Source organism: Manis javanica, chromosome 12, assembly GCF_040802235.1.
Source record: "Manis javanica isolate MJ-LG chromosome 12, MJ_LKY, whole genome shotgun sequence".
Taxonomy (NCBI): domain Eukaryota; kingdom Metazoa; phylum Chordata; class Mammalia; order Pholidota; family Manidae; genus Manis; species Manis javanica.
Window position 1 is genome coordinate 92,734,350 of NC_133167.1, and position 16,338 is coordinate 92,750,687.

A 16,338-nucleotide genomic window follows, 5' to 3' on the forward strand; every position below is an offset into this window, starting at 1 on the left:
ATGCACCCTTCACTTTCATGTGGTGAGACTCCAGGCTGCTGCCATTTCAGGCAATCAGATTATCCAGATCATCAACAAATACTTATTTTTAGACCTGAAAGGATGAGAATTTCCTATCCTTCCACCATCCTCTGAAGGCGGCGGAGCCTTGTTTGTGAGTATCATCAACAAGGATATAAAGCAGAAAATCTTCCAGATTTTTTTTTTCCATTCACCCTGACAGTGGACTGAATGCATTTCCAAATTGGTCCCCAAAACAGAAAACATTGTGAGCAGGAAAATCGCCTCAAGGGGAAGGAACAGTGAGTTATAGTCTTTAAAACATGCGTCTTCATCTTTGAAACACACAAGCTCGCTGCAAGAGCTACTGTGAATGTATCCCCAGAATGCGTTTGGTGTGGTGAGACTAACTGGGTCACGGTTTTGAGCCCGTGTCCCTAGATGCATAGGGTTCAGAGCTGGAGAGGGCCTTGGACATTGTCTGGGCAGCGTTCTCACTGTACAGGTGAGGACACAGGCTTCCCCAACGTCCTAAAAATAGCGGGATGCAGAAGCAGAAAAATGTGGGAGTTTGGAATCCTAGTAACCCCTGACCACTATCTAGAACTAAAGTGCTGTGGGTCCCAGGCCATGTGGGTATCGTAGATAAAAATCTCTAAGTCCCCACCTACTGATCCTCCTATGACAATGATAGTGGGGGCCCAGAGCCCAGTAAACCCCTTCTCCCATTTCTCTTAAATGTTAAGTTCCTGCCTGGAGGACTTGAGGTTTTTCAGACTTGCCATTTAGGGACATACATTTATCCCTGCATCGGAACAAACATGCTGAAGTGAGGCCACATTTTCTAGCCCTTGGAAAACCAAGTTCCCATCCACAGCCAACTGTCTGGTTTCCTGACAAACTGAACGGATGGAGCCCCTGGCTGGGTGAATGAAAAGCTGTCATTTTCTGGCTTTGTTTGGTGCCTTTATGAAGACTGAATGTGTCAGCCAGAAACAGCAATGGAGTGTGCAAGGGGATGCATCCTAGATGTGGTGAGCTCCCTGGTGCCTGCCGGGCGAGGAGCTTCATCCTAAATGGGAGGAGTCCTATGCTTGGGTCCACAGGTATACAGGAATAAAGGAGATAAAGAATGGGACTTTGGGGCCAGAGAGTGAATCCAGTTCATTCTAACTTTACTCTGAAAACTCCAAACCTCCCCATTCTTATCTCCAGGGGCCCTGCTAGATCCTTCCTGTTTGACACTGTCCCTTTGTCCCTGTACCCTGGAAGGTGTATCTTTCCAGGAAGCTAGGATGGTCCCAGAGCAAGAGGACCTCGTGATTTCAGCCCTGGACAGCCTGTGAACTCCCTTTCATTGATTCAACAGCTACTTCCTGAATGCTGCTCCTGTGCCAGGCTCTGCGCTTGGCACTGAGGCTCCGGTAGAATTAACACGACATCCCTCTGCTAACGCCTGGTCAGCGTTAGCAGAGGGATGGTCCCTTCCCCACATCTCGTGAACTAGGCTCGGAGAACTCTACATCCTCCTCTGCCTTTCATCAATGCAACTAAGACTTATTGATTCATCTGCTCTTCAAACCACTGTGAGGGTACACAGATGAATCAGGGAATCATCTTGTCCTCATTGTCTAACGACAATTGTCTAGGATGGAGGATGTTCGCGTAAAAATAGATTATGCATTTGGGTTATTTCCAGCTTGGGGCTCTTAAGAGAAAAGCTTCTGTGAATATGCTTGTGCAGTTCTTTTTATGGATCTATGTTTTCATTCCTCGTGGGTCAGTATGTAGCAAAAGTTCCATTATTGGGTGAATAGATTAAATGTGGTATAGTCACCCAATGGAATATTACTCAGATGTAAAAAGGAATGACCTGCTGATACTTTCAGTATCATGGAAGAATCCCAAAAACAATATGATGAACAAAGGAACCAAGCACAAAGGAGTTCATTCTTTATTATTCTATTTATATAAAGCTCTAGAACAGGCAAAACTGATCGATTATGAGAGAAATCAGGACAGTGGTTGCCTCTGGCAGGGGGCATAAGCTAGAGAAGATTTAGGAGAGCAAAGTCTATATTAGAATTAACCACATCATACATTCAAAATCTGTGTACTTTATTATATGTAAATTATACCTCAATTAACATTTACTTTTAAAAACTCACAGATCTGCACAGGGCTCATTTGTATCCAGAACAAACATGGCAAAAGTTAAATTTGACAGTTCAGTGGAGTTTGTTATTTATTGTATTGTTTGTGCCATTTTCCACATGCTTAAAATTTCACAGTTAAAAATATTTTGAAGGTTAAAAAGCAAGAATTAGAAGTGGAATAATCAACCCCCCAGGTTTGAAGGGATCTTAGAGTTCATTTAGCCCAACTTCCCATCTTGAGTGCCGATCCTCATAAAACATCCCTGCCCGGTGATCTCCCGCCTGGAACACATGCAGGAGGGTGCTTACACCTCCTGGGGCAGCATGTTGTGAAACCAAGCTGAGAAGTGCAGCAACCAGGGAGGTGTTCATTCAGAGGGGAAAAGGGGGACCTCCAGATGTCCCACCCTCCTTAGAAGCAGGTTCACTTGAGAGCTGTCATTCACCGAGCACTTCTGGGAGCCGTTGCTGGAGGTGCACTAGTGCGCAAAACCTGACCACCCCCTGCAAGCTGCAGAGCTGCAGCCGCCAGGTGTGTTAGACTTAACGTTCTGGTTCTTTCCTCTCTGCCTTACACTGTCCTTGTCTCCTAGCCCTGAGCTCCAGGGCTCTTGCGTGAGTTGGTCTGAAAGAGAAGGTGAGGAGGGAGACACTCACCTCAGAGCCTGGCCCTAATAGGGAGTCAGAACAGGGGGGCCATGCTGGACGTTGGGCGAATGCTGACAGGACCTCCCTCCCACCCCAGACTCAGGCAAGGTAAAGAGAACATTCTAGAAACCATGGTCCAAAATATGAAGGAATTTTCTTCATGGCAACATCGAGCCCACAGCAGGGGGCTTCACTGTCCCAAGGAGAGCAGGGCTCCGAGGCCCCTGTAACCCTGACTGGTTCTACGTCAGCCTTTCCTGGTGCAGGGTCAGGACCAGGGACAAGCAGATTAGCTTCTTCAACACTTAGGGCCCTAAGCTTGCCAGCAACAGAAAACTAGTCTGGATAATCTAGGCAAGACAACAGATATATTGGACAGAAATGGGTAGTTCCCAGAACAGAAGAGAGAATTGAATGATCACACTTTAAAAGGACAGGGACCAGGGCCATCTGGGATCTGAGTAGCAGAATAACACTGACAGGCCCACTGGGACAAATCTGTCCAGCTGACCTCATGTCTGTGCAAGAGAAAATCTGATAGGCCACCCTGGCGGCTGTGCCCATTGCAGGCAGGCAGCCAGACCGACAATCCCACTACGACTGGGGGAAAGTGTACTTCCCCGAAGCAGAATCATGGCGCTGTGGCCCGAAGAAGGAACCCTGAGCAGGCAAAATGCCTGGCCCAGTCCAGGGCCCTCAGAGCCGGTGTGCGTCCTCGTGTGCCATACGGCTCCTCAGGGCGATGCCGCAGCCACCCCCAGCTCCCCCCAGAACTCCCCTGCAGCTCCCTGCTGGGATCTCAGATAGGAAGCAGAGGCAGCAGAGAACATGCAGGGTGGATGTACTTTTCTCCAAACCCACCAGCAAAGTTAGACTTACAGATGTGAGTTTCCCAGGACCCCAGTTCGGACCAAACTCAGCTAGGAGGAAGCGGGCGTTGTCCCTGAGCACCCGCTGGGGCCATCTCTCTGGGCTACCTCTGTCTGAATCTATCCTTAGCCTTGCCCTGAAGTCTGTGCCGACTCCCAAGGTGACCAGGACCAGGCAGCAGGATGAGGTCGGGGCAGCAGACAGAGGTGGGGACTGCAGGGCCCAGGGTGACCGAAAGCCAGACGAGGAGACATCAGTTTAAGGCTCGGATTCTTAAGAACCTGGTTAACATCACTCACTCATCCTGGAATGTGGCCTCCTGGTGTGCAGTTTCCCATTTGTTTTGTTGACAGCTCTGCACCCCTGCTGCCTGGAGCAGCACCTGGTGCACTTGGGGGTCCCGAGGTATTTGGGGCATGAATGGGTAACACTGTGCTGCCTTCTTTGCAAAACTAGTTGGAGATCCTGTCCCCCAGAGGCTGGGCTTGCCAGTGGAGGGAGCTAGAAAGGGCTTCTGCCATTCGGTTGGGGCCGGGGTGCAGGCAGGGCACCAGCTGCAGTGCAGTGCTCAGGGCTGGGATGGGGGCCCAAGAGGGCCTGGTGGCGCCTCTGGGCGGTCGCCCGCAGCAGAAACACACTCACAGACACAGGGCCTTCTGCTGAAGAGCCAGAGGCCGGGGCGTCAGGTTAGAGGCAGAAGTGGGATCGCACTACTCTTGGGCTTCTGTTCGTCCTTCAACCCCACAGGATGTGATGACAAGGAGGGCGACGGGCTGTTGATGGGAGCGCCATGCATGCAGCACGGGAGACGAGCTCCTCTCTTAGCTCAGCTGCTCAGGGTTGGAAGGGGAGCCCCATCCGCACCCAGCAGGGCTAGCGGGGCCCTGGAGCCCCTTGCTGTCCTTGGAGGGCCACATCCACAGCTCCCTGGCCACTGCCCTGTTTGCAGAGCCTCTGATCAGTTCCGCCCTTTCTCAGCTCCTCACCTGGTGTGGAGGGGGTCGGTGGTTGTGGTCCCTCTGCAGCCCCCTCTCAGTTCTTTCGCGTTTGTTTCTGCCTGTGGTTTCTGGGGTCAGGGAGGACCCCGTGGCAACCAACTGCCCAGGGCAGGGAGAGCTGCCTGTCAAGCTGCTCTGCAGCAGCCTGGGAAGCTTTGCGCTGGCTTTGCCCAGCAAGGCTCTTCCGGGGCAGCGGAGGAGGAGCTCTGCCCCCACTCACTCCTGAGCCCATTGAAGTGCTCGATGCCTTTTCCCCCCTATCTGTACACATGGGAGCAGAGGGGAGAGGGGTCAGGAGCAGGACTCCGGCTGGATGCCTAAGTCACGGTCCTGGTCTGCAGTTTGCCGGGGTACCAGGGAACCTTTGAGACGCTCCCGAAGCTCAGCGGGCCTCACCGGCCTCATCTGTGCCTTGGGCATAATTGCAGGACCCACCTCACGGCCTGTTCTGAGGATTGATTGTGGCACCCAGAATAGCTCCTGGAGCAACCAACAGCAAGTGGTTGATAAATATTTATAATCCTTACCACGTCTCTCCTAACCCCACGCACCCTGCAGAGCCTAACTGGAAGTCCCTCAGGGTGTCTCCTCTGAACTCCCAGAGTTGGTCTCATCTGAATCACACAAGTCAGTGCTCCATGTCTCAGACTGTCAATAGTGTCAAGAGTTGCTCCTCAGGGAGAGGGTGAGGGCCCCCCTCAGGGTCGGGCCTGAGGCCCGCCAAGTCTCCAGGAACGGGACATGATGTGTGTGTGTGGCCCCTGCTTTTTTACAAATGTTTTTCAAAACTCTTGCAGCTTTTTCATATTTAAGTTTAAACAATCAAGGAATATTTTTCACGAAGCTATTATGTGTTTAATACTATGGAGACAAAAAGATTAATCAACCCATCTGCTCAGTTTGAGCCAGGAACCCGGCTTCCTCCTGCTGTCCCCGCCTCCGCCAGTCACTAGGTCCTGAGGCTCTGACGGCATCCTTCCCTCCTGAGCTTCCTCCCAGCCCTGGGCCCCCCTACCGGCCCCCCCCCACGGTTCCTTGCCTAGACTATTGCAAAACGCCCCCATTGGTCCCTGCTCCTAAAACCCTAAAACCTGTTTCTCCCAAAATAGAAATTAGATCCTGTCACTCCAAGGGTTAAAGATTGTCAGTGTTTCTTTCCTATTGTCTACGGAATACAAGTCAAATTCCATGCAAGGCCTTTATCAATGTGGTCTACAACCCTAACGGACCCAGCGCCCACCATCCTCACCGCACACATTCTGGGCCCCTCAAGCTCATGCCTCCTCCTGCTGAGAACAACTTTCTTTCCTGGCTCTGCCTGGCAGCCACTACCCTTCCTTCAAGACCAGATCAGGGGCAACTTCCCTGAACTTTCCCAGAGCTAGTCACTGCCTCTTGTCACTCCCATAAAACCTGGTACAATTTGTTCTCAGAATACCTGTCCCTGGCAGGCAGTTTCCTCTGCTGGGCGGTGGCTCCAGCCTTACGCACTTGGCACCCAGCCCTGGATGGTCCACAGGGCTGACCCGATGTGAACAGCACTCTCAAGGGCCTTACCTCCCGTTCTTCTTACCTGTTCCAGCCATACTGCTTGGAAACGGGGTTTATCCTCACTGCCTTCGATTCTGGTCTTGAATTCCACCCCAGCTCTTGCCGGCACTACTTCTTGTCCAGGGCGCCTGTGGCCTCCGTGACCCAGAGGTCAGGCCTCTGCCCTCACCTTCCCAGTTGATTCCTCCACTTTCTAGTTCCTGTGACCCACAATCCCCTGGGGCCCTTCCATCTCATCTCAGATGTCTTTGCTGGTTCTTCCCCATCTCCCTGACCTCTCACTGCTGGAGAGTCTTAGAGCTTGGTCCTCAGACCTTTTCTATCTACATTCTCTCTCTCTCTGTGGGTGACTCCATCCACAGTCACGACTTTAAGGAGTATCTCTATGTTGATTGCTCCCAAATGTGTAACTCCTGCCTATCCTTCCCTCTTGAACAGGAGGCTCCAACACCCAAGTACACACCCACATCACCACTCGCCCTTTCAAACTTAAGCCGGAATTCTGCCCTGCCCAGCCCTTAGTACCTTTCCCTGAAGTCTTCCCGTCTTCCCAGCTTCTGGGTACTCAGCCTAAACATCCTGAGCCAACTTCCAGTTCTCTCTGCCCCTCCCACCCCACCTCCAGTCCATCCCCAAATCCTGCTGCTCTCTGCCTTGGATGTGCATGCAGAACCCGACCACTCCCCACTGCTCTGGCCAGGCTCCTCTGCACTCTTTCAGTAAGCGAGATAAGAGAGTGCCTCAAGGGAACAGGCAAAATGCTGAAGGATTTTGAAAGAAAAGAGGATTACTTTTGGCTGAAAAGTCAAGGCAGCATAGAATTTGGTTGTGTCATGGAACAAAGACAACCCGTGTTGTTTAAATACATGACATGATTTTGTTGCTTGCCAGACAAGGAGATCACGTCCTTTCAGAAAGGTCAGTGAGTCACCCTTAACTGAAAGTGAAAGGACATAAAATGTGGAAAAGAAGTTTTGTGCAAATTTCCAACTGATTCAAAGGTGAAGTTTGCAGCCTCTCTTGAGATGGGTCATTTCTCTGGTTTTGCATCACTCACTCAGGCATGGGGTGATTCTCAGGCCCAGGGTGGGCTGCATAAGGCCCTGGGGAGTCGGGGCTCATACGAGGGCAAATTCGAACGTGCCTGTCAAAGCTCGGTGAGATCTTTCTTAAACTGTCTCAGAGAACCAGGAGAAGGGCATCTGGGGCAGAAGGAACAGCGTGAGCCAAAGCCCAGCCCTCAGGATTGAGAATAAAGAGAAGGTCCAAGGAAGACATGGAGCCAAGGGTGATTCCTGACGAAGGGTCAGGGATGTTAGGAGAGGAGATAGAGGCTCACCTCTCGATGCTCACGTGTGGCCTCATCAAACGTATGTAAACAGGAAGGATGGTCAGAGCTGTTTAAGAAGATTAATCCAGTGGGCAGTGGGCAGAATTCAAGGGAGACAAGTTAGGGGGCTGGTGAAACACCCCAGTAAGGGATAGCAAAAGCCAAAAGATGCTGAGATAGTGAGGCAGCGAGTAAGGTACCAGGGGGTGGTCAAGGCCAGGCTGGGAGAGGCCATAGCTGGCTCTGGGAGAGGCCACGTTGCCACGTTGGTCTAGAGCCAGCTGCTGTGTGTGCCCGCCCTTGCTGACACTCTCTCAGATGCCAAGGCTTATGGGCTCAGCCAGGAGGCCTGCCTAACTCCACGTGGCAGGCTGGGGCCCAGAGGGAGTGAGCCAGTTTGGTTTGGCTGGCCACTGGGTAGAGGTGGAAGGAAAGGCAAGTGCCAGCTGCAGTGGTCAGGGGACCATGTGGCTTGTCCAACATCCCCTCTCAGCTAACCAGATGGAGCAGCCCCCCATCTGGGATGTGGGGGGCAAGGAGAAGCAGCTGGCCACAACTGGGAAAGGCCTCACCTCCAGACCCAGCCAAGGGAAACTAAGACCCAGGTAGCATGAGCCAAGGCCCAGGAGAGATTTGGAGCAGATATTGGGAAATTAGGGTAAAATAACACCACAGGGCCTGCCAGCTGGTGGGGAAACGGCTCTAGCCACACAGCCCAGCCTAGCTGAGGGGCAGGGGGTGAAGAGACATCTGTGTCTTAACAGATATGCTGGGGGAGGCTGGGAAGCCCCCTTCTCAGCCAACATTCCCTCCCCCTGGGCTCTGGAATGGCCAGTACTTGTCTTGTCTTTGTCTATTTTGGGGTTGCACTGGGAAGAAAGAGGTGTGTCTGAGTACACAAGTCCCAGGCTAACTCTACCACAGCCCACCTCCCCCATGAAACAGACGTGCTTCTCCATCACCTCTTCCCCACTGCACCCTCTGGGGAAGATGGGAACCAGCAGGGGAAGGCAACAGGGAGGCAGGGGAGAGCAAGGCCCCCACTGTCCCTGTGCAAAGCCCCCTGTGGAGCTGAGCTCGCCTCTTGCTGCTCTGCCGGGGTGTGAGGTGCTTGGAAGGGGCTGATTCAGCGGCCCTGCCATGCTCCTGATTGAGAACGGCCTTCCCTGTCCTCAAGGATGAACTCCACACCCAGCCTTCTGGAGCAAGGGGAGCCAAGCTCTCCAGAGAACCCAGCACCCTCCCCGGCTCCTTCTCTCTCCTCAACTGCTCTGAGCAGTTGCTCTGACCCTCCTGACAAACCATAGGTCAGCTTCCCTGCCCAGCAAATGCCAGTCACTGGAATCTGACAACTCAAGCAAATGGCTGTGGCCGTGGCCCCCAGCTGAGGCTGCAGAGTTCTGATTTCAGTCTGCAGCCCCACGGCACAGCCCCAGGAGACCTCCGCCCCTCGTCTTGCTTGTCTTGGGGCACATGGCCTTGGAGACAGGCCCCCAGGTCTCCCGCACCTCCAGCTGCAGGGGAAACAGCTGCTGCAGGAAAGGCCCAGGAGCACAAAGCGGGTTCCGCTGTGCACACGGGGACCAGGTGGCGGAGAGGGCCCCAGGAGAGCAAGCTCCACCCCTGGAGGTCCCCAGAGGTCATGAGGTGGACAGAAGTGAATGACCTGATTGCTCACCTGCTCAGAAATAAATGCTGCTGTCTGATCTCTGGTTGGGCCTGTCCTGGCATCTCAGAGGAACGAATGGGTCAAGAGGCAAGGGATGGGGGCTGGGTATTGAACCAGGTTGCATGCCAGGGCTTTATGTCACCACATTGAGTCCTGCTGGGTGTTTATTTTCTCCCAGTTTCACCTCAGAGGAAACAGTAGCTCAGAGACACTAAGTAACCGCCCTAAGGTCACACAGCTACAAAGGCCAAGCTGAGGTCCAAACACAGCTTCAGCTGACTCTAGAACCAAGGTCTTTCCATCCGTGGACCTACGTCCTGCGAGAAAGTGTCAAGAAGAACAATGTTGGGGGTTTGGGCCTCTTTCTGGGAAAAGTTTGTAACAGTTCTCTTATGTCACCAGAATTCAATGTCAAAGTCCTAACCCCCAGGACCCCAGAATGTGATACATTTGGAGACAGTCTTTAAAGAGGTAATTAGTTAACATGAGGTCATTAGGGTGGGCTCTAATCCAATGACTGGTGCTCTTGTGAGAAGAAGAAACATAGATGCTCAGAGGAAAGGCCATTGTGAGGATACAGGGAGCAGAAGGCCATCTAGGAACCAAGGTGGGAGGCCTCAGAAGAAATCACCCTGCCAACCTCTTGGTCTCAGACTCCCAGCCTCCGAAACTGTGAAGAAATAAATTCCTGTTGTTGACGCCACTCCGTCTGTGCACCGCCCCAGCAAACGAAGACACGTCCCCGCTTACTGAGGGCGCATTGTTTTCTAAGCCCCTGGGCAGGGCATTCTACGCTGAGTCATGTTCAGAATGGGGTCCTATCTCAGAGGCAGGCAGGGGGACCAAGGAATCACAGGTGTCCACAGAACCCTGTGACTAATGACACTTTGGCTACAAAACTCAGCACGGGGTATATGCTCTGTCAACTGTCTTTCCTTTTAATTATCCTGGAAACAAACACCTCTGCCTCCAGACATCTAGGAGGGAGTCAGGCAGACACAGTGACTTCCTGCAAACTGTAGGCACAAGGTGATCTTGAGGCTCTGACCAGGTGGGACACCAGGCACTTCTTCCTGTGGCCTAATTTGAGCTTTTCCTCTCTGTAATAATCACAGTGAAACACAACCCGCCTTGCTCCTGGGTGCTCCTTGATCTTCCTCGTCACTGCCTGTCACTCATCATCCAGGGATCGCCGCTGACCCTGCAGGGCGATAACTGACTGTAAGATGCGTGGACAAGTGGGAAAACCCAGACTGGAGGTGGAAGAAATCGGCCTCTGAATTTTTTTGAGCATTTCATTTGAATACATCCTGTCATTAGTGAACAGGAATTAACACACACAGCGGGGGAAGAAGAGAGCCCTTTTGAATTGCAAGGGGTGAGGTCGGAATAAGGGGGTTTTACAAAAATGAGCTCATGTCTAAAGGGGGAGGTGGAAATGGGTGCTTCAATTTACATGTGCGTGCATATGTACACACGTATGAGTATATGCATGTATGCGTATGAATACATGTATGTCTGTGTGTGTATATGTCTTTGTGCACACCCACAGATACACACACACTTCGTCTTCTGCACTTCATTCACGGAAAAGGCCTCTGCCAGAGCTGCCCTAGAGGGAAAGTTCAAGCCCATCTCCAACATTTTTCCTGATTCTTCCGTCGGTGGATGAGAAGGCACAAAAATAGGACCCCTCATACCAAAAAGAAAAGAAAAGAAATTTGTATTTTTAGCATTCTGCAGTTTGGTATTCCTCAAACTTGATAACTTGTAAGTGGAAATCCTGATCATTGTTAGAAACTATTCCTATGGGCTCCCAACCGAAAGACTGTGAACATACTGCTAAAGACACTAATCTATCATTTCCCCCTTTAAACCAACAGCAAATACCCCCAGAAAATAGTCTGCTCTAGAATTGCATCTACTGAAGGGTGTGTATAATATTTAAGGGCATGTTTGCCCCACTTGTATTCACATGTATAAAACAGAAGAAGGGAAAAAAAAAAACTCTGCCTGACCTAATATTCTAGAAGACAATATGTTCTGACCACACTTCATTACAAGCATGAAAAATATTCCTTCCGAAAGGGAAAAAATTGTATGTAGTGTTCATGCCACAGGTCAAGACGTATCCCCCTTAGCTTGGGCTCTGCTCTGAACAGCCACCCACACGCATAAGCACATTTCACTGTGACTGCCTTTGTGTGCCTCGGTGGAGCTGAAGCAGCTAGAAGTTCCTGCAAAGTTCAGGAGAGGATTAAACCTGCCTATCTGGGGCTGGAATATGCCTGAACCTCTTAGACTGTTGATCAAGCCAACAGACCCCAAGGGTAGTTGGCCAGGTGGACTAGCCAGAGGCTGAGTTCTGGTTGGGTCTCTCCAGAAAAGGGAGCCATGGCCCTGGGCACCCCTGCAGCAAACATCAAAACCCCATAAAAGGAGCAGGAGATGGTGGCCAGAGAAGCCAGCGACGTTGATGGCGTAGGGGCACAGCTGAATCCTATGGAGTGTTTGAAGGATATAGGTGCACAAATGGAGCAAAGGGACTACTGGGTGCGACCTGGGGAAATGGAAAGGCTCCTGGCATTGTTTCTGAATAAGTCACAGTAATTAACAAGTGAGTGGATCCCTGTTGTGGATCTTCTGTGCACAGCTCTCTCCTGAGGATTGCCGGGGTTTTGTTAAGGTCCAAGAACAGACTTTATCTTGTTGGTAAGCAGACAATATGGACTGGGCTTGCACTGTGAATTTGCTGAATTCTGCCCCTGAAAATAAGGAAAACTAAGTCTACAAGCACGTAGCTTACTACAGACTGATGCTCACGTCCCCTCAACACTGGTAGGTTGGAATCCTGACCCCCAATGGGATGGTATTAGAAGGCGGGGCTTTGGGGAGGTGATTAGGTCGTGAGGATAGATCCCTTATGAATGGGATTAGTGCCCTTTAGGAAGAGACAAGAGACAGCTTGCTCCCTCTGTGCCATGCGGTGATGTAATGAAAAGGTGGGCATCTACAAAACAGGAAGCGTGTCCTCACTAGACACTTGATCTGCCGGCACCTTGATTTTGGATGGAATCGCCGGCCTCCAAAACAGTGAGAAATCAATGTCAGTTGTTTAAGCGTGGTGTTTTTTCATAGCAACCTGAGTGGACTAAGACACAGTTTGCTCAGTATTGGAATTGGAGGCTACCATTGTATCAAGGAAATTCCACACATAACTTTGGTGAAAAGACAAGTACTCTGCGGGAAACAGCAGGAAGTAAATGAATGAAAGGCAGAAAGGCTGGAGAAGTGGAGAAGAGGGAAGTGGTCACAGACCTGCGGAGGTGGTCACAGAAGGCTTCATGAATACGGTCAGCTTCGTGCCTGGACAAATGGCGGTTCTCTGGACAAGGGGCTGGGAGGAGGGGGCATGGAGCAGCCCTGGACAGTGGGAGCTGCAGAAAGAATCCAGGAGCCTGTCGCGTTCCATTGGGTTAAACATCTGGGCTAACAGCTGGGCCGACTGAGCAGCCTGATGGGATGGCACAGAACCTACCTGGGGTTTCCAACACCTCCTGGCGTTTTGCCAATCGCACCTGCCTGGAAAGAATCATGTATAAATAAAAAAATGCTGCCTTATAGACATCTCTGAGCTTCTTTAAGACAGTTCTACAAGAAAAAGGGAGTAAGATTCAATGAATAACACTCCCAGTAATTAGTGTAGGTGTTAGTAACATTTCCATTGAAAAGATGTGGTAAGTGAGGGTCAGAACTTACACAAAGTTCCCCAGCTGCTCAATGGCCAAGCAAGCATGGAAACCCACATCTGTCTGGCTCCCAAGCTTGTGATCTTTTTCACTGCCTCTGATGAAACCAGGTCTTAGAGGACAGAGCTCAGACTCAAGGCAAGGCATCTAAACGGGCCTCGAAAATGGGGCTTTGATCACCTACAAGAGAAGACAGAGCTTCTTACCTTGTTACTTGATGGGGAGGGTCAAGACTGTGGGACAAGAGGGGACACAGGTCAAGACTGTGGGACATAGAGGGGACACCGGACAACTGGCAGTAGGAGGAGAAAGAAATACATTAGATTAAAAATGGAGTTGGCTGGGTGTTAATTAGTTAACCTCTTCTACACGGGATAAATAGCAGGATGTAATTAACCATGGCTGAAAGAGAACCCTAGGCATTGCCCTCAGCGGGTAAACCCTTGTGGATTGTTATGCTAATTCCAACGGAAAAGGTAGACAGACTCCTCTGGGAAAGAACCGGGCACGTTTTGCCATGGTGATTCCAGATAGCCCAAATAATTATTTTTTTAAAGACAAAAACTGGATTAGATGGAAAATGAGATTACCTAGAAGACAATTCCCACTACCAGAGGGGCAGCTTCTCAGTGAGGAACGGTGGAGACAGAGCTGGGACCCGGTGGCTGAGCGGCTGGGGCTGTTCTTGTGTAGCTGTCATCTCAGAAGGGCAGCCCCCGCAGGAGTGGGAGGTGGAGGGTGGGGCCCCTTGCTGTTCACTGCCTGTCCTTCATCCCTGCCCTCCACTGGGAATCTGAGCATCCTATCCAGCTGGGAGAGGCTTTTCATGCCAGGACTTCAGAAAACCATTTTTTCCGATGAAATGAAAATGGAAGTGTCAAAGGCCTTTTGCTTTTTTGCTAAAATATTTCATTAAAGGTGGACATTTATCATTTAGGAATTACTGGTTTTTGGCCCCTTCCTCTCAGCCACCTGAAAATTCAGAAGTAGGGATTTCAGGGTTTCTGAACACACTGGTTGTCTGAATGGGACCTACTCATCGCTCAATAAAAGCTCAAGCGGAAGTTCTGACACCTCTAGTTGCACCTGCCCAGCACCTGGTCAAGCTGCGGTGTGGTTATGAAGGGGATCAGATGTACCATCCCCAAATATGCCACTTCGGCATAAGGATTATTTTGAGCTGAAGGCAACGGAGAAACAGCAGACAAAAGAAGAGCTCTCTGCTTCCCTTCCCATCTGCCTAAAAGCAAACATTTCCCTTGGGTAAGGATCTTCTCCTGCACGGGAAGCCGAGGACAGCCTTTCTCACAGAGATGGCAGAACGATGACTGCGCAACTAAACCCAACCCCGTATCCTTCATCTACTATTAGTTTCGCCTATAGTTCCTAGCTGCTTTTCAATAATTTATCAGCCCCAAGAGCCCAGACCCCTTTTCCTTTGTCTAGTCACTTCTCTACAATTTATTACTCTTGGTTAAAATGGCATATAAGCCCCCAGGTCTAACCACTTCTTTGGGTTTTCATTTCTTTCCTGGGAAGCCCTCGTGCATGTAAAAACTACCTATATGAATGTCAGTTAAGATTGTGTGCTTTTTCTTTAACTGATCTTTGTTGTTTTAATTTGCATGCCCCAGGTAGCAACCAAAGAGGGGGGAGAAAAGTTTTTTTCCTCCCCTACAGTTATGATGGGAATTAACCAACCATTAAATATAAAGGCCTCAATGAGGCCAAGATGTGGAAGCAAAGAATAGCTAAAACATCTAAAGGGCAGGACACAAATTTCTCACACTTGCTGGGCAGGCAGGACTGTGTCCAGGGCTCTGCAGACAATGAATGTGGCGATATCAGTGATAATGGTGCCCTGGGGATGTGGGAGTAAATAGGGGGCATGGAGGGGTCCTCTATAATCTTAAGTTGTCAGTGTTTCACCAGTGAAGAAACAAGGGCCCAAAGTCTCAGGTCTTCTGTGATAGTCTTAATTTGGGGATGTTTTTTTGCTGTCAATAAAAGATTTAGAAAGCACATACATAAATGTGATTTTATGTTTACTTTTTCACGATAATTTTTATGTAAATAATTCCACAAGTCTGGAAAATATGTTCACCAAGGCTGGATCCTTGGAAAGGTGGCTTAGTTATTTTGTTGTCCTGAGAAAAATATTTAATAATCACACTGATTTTTTTGTAGTCATGCAGATAGTGAAATTAGGATATAGAACAACTGACTTGCTTGGGATGACATTGAAAGTTGAGCCAGGCCCACACTTAGGTCATTTCCCATGTAGGTCGGCCCTCTGTCCGTGGCATAGATTTTCTATAGAACTTCTGCACCATCTTAGCTCCCAGGTAGCTTCAGACCAACAGCTCATCTATTTTTAGCAGGCAAACCCACTGGGGAAGAGCGAAGTTAACAAATGAAAGGAAAAGATAAAAGGCACAAAGACAGGGTGAATGCCAGAGGTGGAATAAAAGTTAAAAAAGAAAAGAAAAAGGGACCCAAGGGTAACCTTTAAGTAGATGAAGTGCATTTTATTCACGATGGCCTCCCCCCACTCCCCCATTCCCAAACCCACAACACAGTTCAAACCTTCTCTCATCTGAATCCCCCTGGCATTTTGCTTGTTCTTCCCTAATGAGGGAAGCTTCCACCCTTCCACCCTGCAGTAACACACAGTTACAGTAATGCACACTTATGGACCCGGTGAGGCCTACTAGATTAGAAACTCTTCGAAGGCACTGTCAGTTTTCTGAAGCAATTTGTTTCCCTCATCAAGTGTTTTTTTTTTTTTTGGTATCATTGATCTACAATTACATGAGGAACATTATGGTTACTAGACTCCCCCCATCACCAAGTCCACCTCACATACCCCATTACAGTCACTGTCCATCAGCGTAGTAAGATGCTATAGAATCACTACTTGTCTTCTCTGTGTTGTACAGCCCTCCCCGTGCCCCCCCACCACATTATATCTGCTAATAGTAATGCACCCCCCCTTTTTTTTTTCCCTCATCAAGTTTTAACATGTTTGTTGAATAAATGAATAAGAAAATATTTACAGCCTGAAAAAAAAAAGGAGAAGGCTGAGTCTATTTTTAAATCTCCTATTTGAAGAAGTGTTTGTTTCTAACATTTGATTTTGAAAAGCTGAAGAAGTTTTATTAAGATGCTCGGGACATTAGTGCGTGACTAAACATTTAAATAAAAACTACCAGCTCTGCTCTCCATGAGCAAAGGACAGAAAGGAGCTAGAGACTTTTCTTTGCCTCGTGGCATTCTAGTTTGCTTGGCTTTGGGGAGGGACAGGAGCTGGCTGCTGGGTGGTGGCACAGCCTAGATTGAATTGTTTTCAAATAAAGTAGTAAGTGAA

At 49.7% G+C, this 16,338-nt stretch overlaps 1 long non-coding RNA gene across 2 annotated transcripts; it reads right to left on the reverse strand.

Annotated features, from left to right (window-relative positions):
• Positions 1–2,097: 2,097 nt before the first annotated feature.
• LOC118968170 (uncharacterized) lies at positions 2,098–13,201 on the reverse strand. Of its 2 annotated transcripts, none has more exons than XR_012123990.1 (4): positions 12,982–13,201; positions 12,761–12,804; positions 12,541–12,659; positions 2,098–2,781 (listed from the first exon to the last, which is right to left on the reverse strand). It is a non-coding gene; the product is annotated as an uncharacterized lncRNA (long non-coding RNA). The 2 variants fall into 2 exon arrangements; XR_012123989.1 differs by lacking the exon at positions 2,098–2,781 and adding an exon at positions 9,214–10,423.
• Between the last annotated feature and the right edge of the window lie 3,137 nt (positions 13,202–16,338).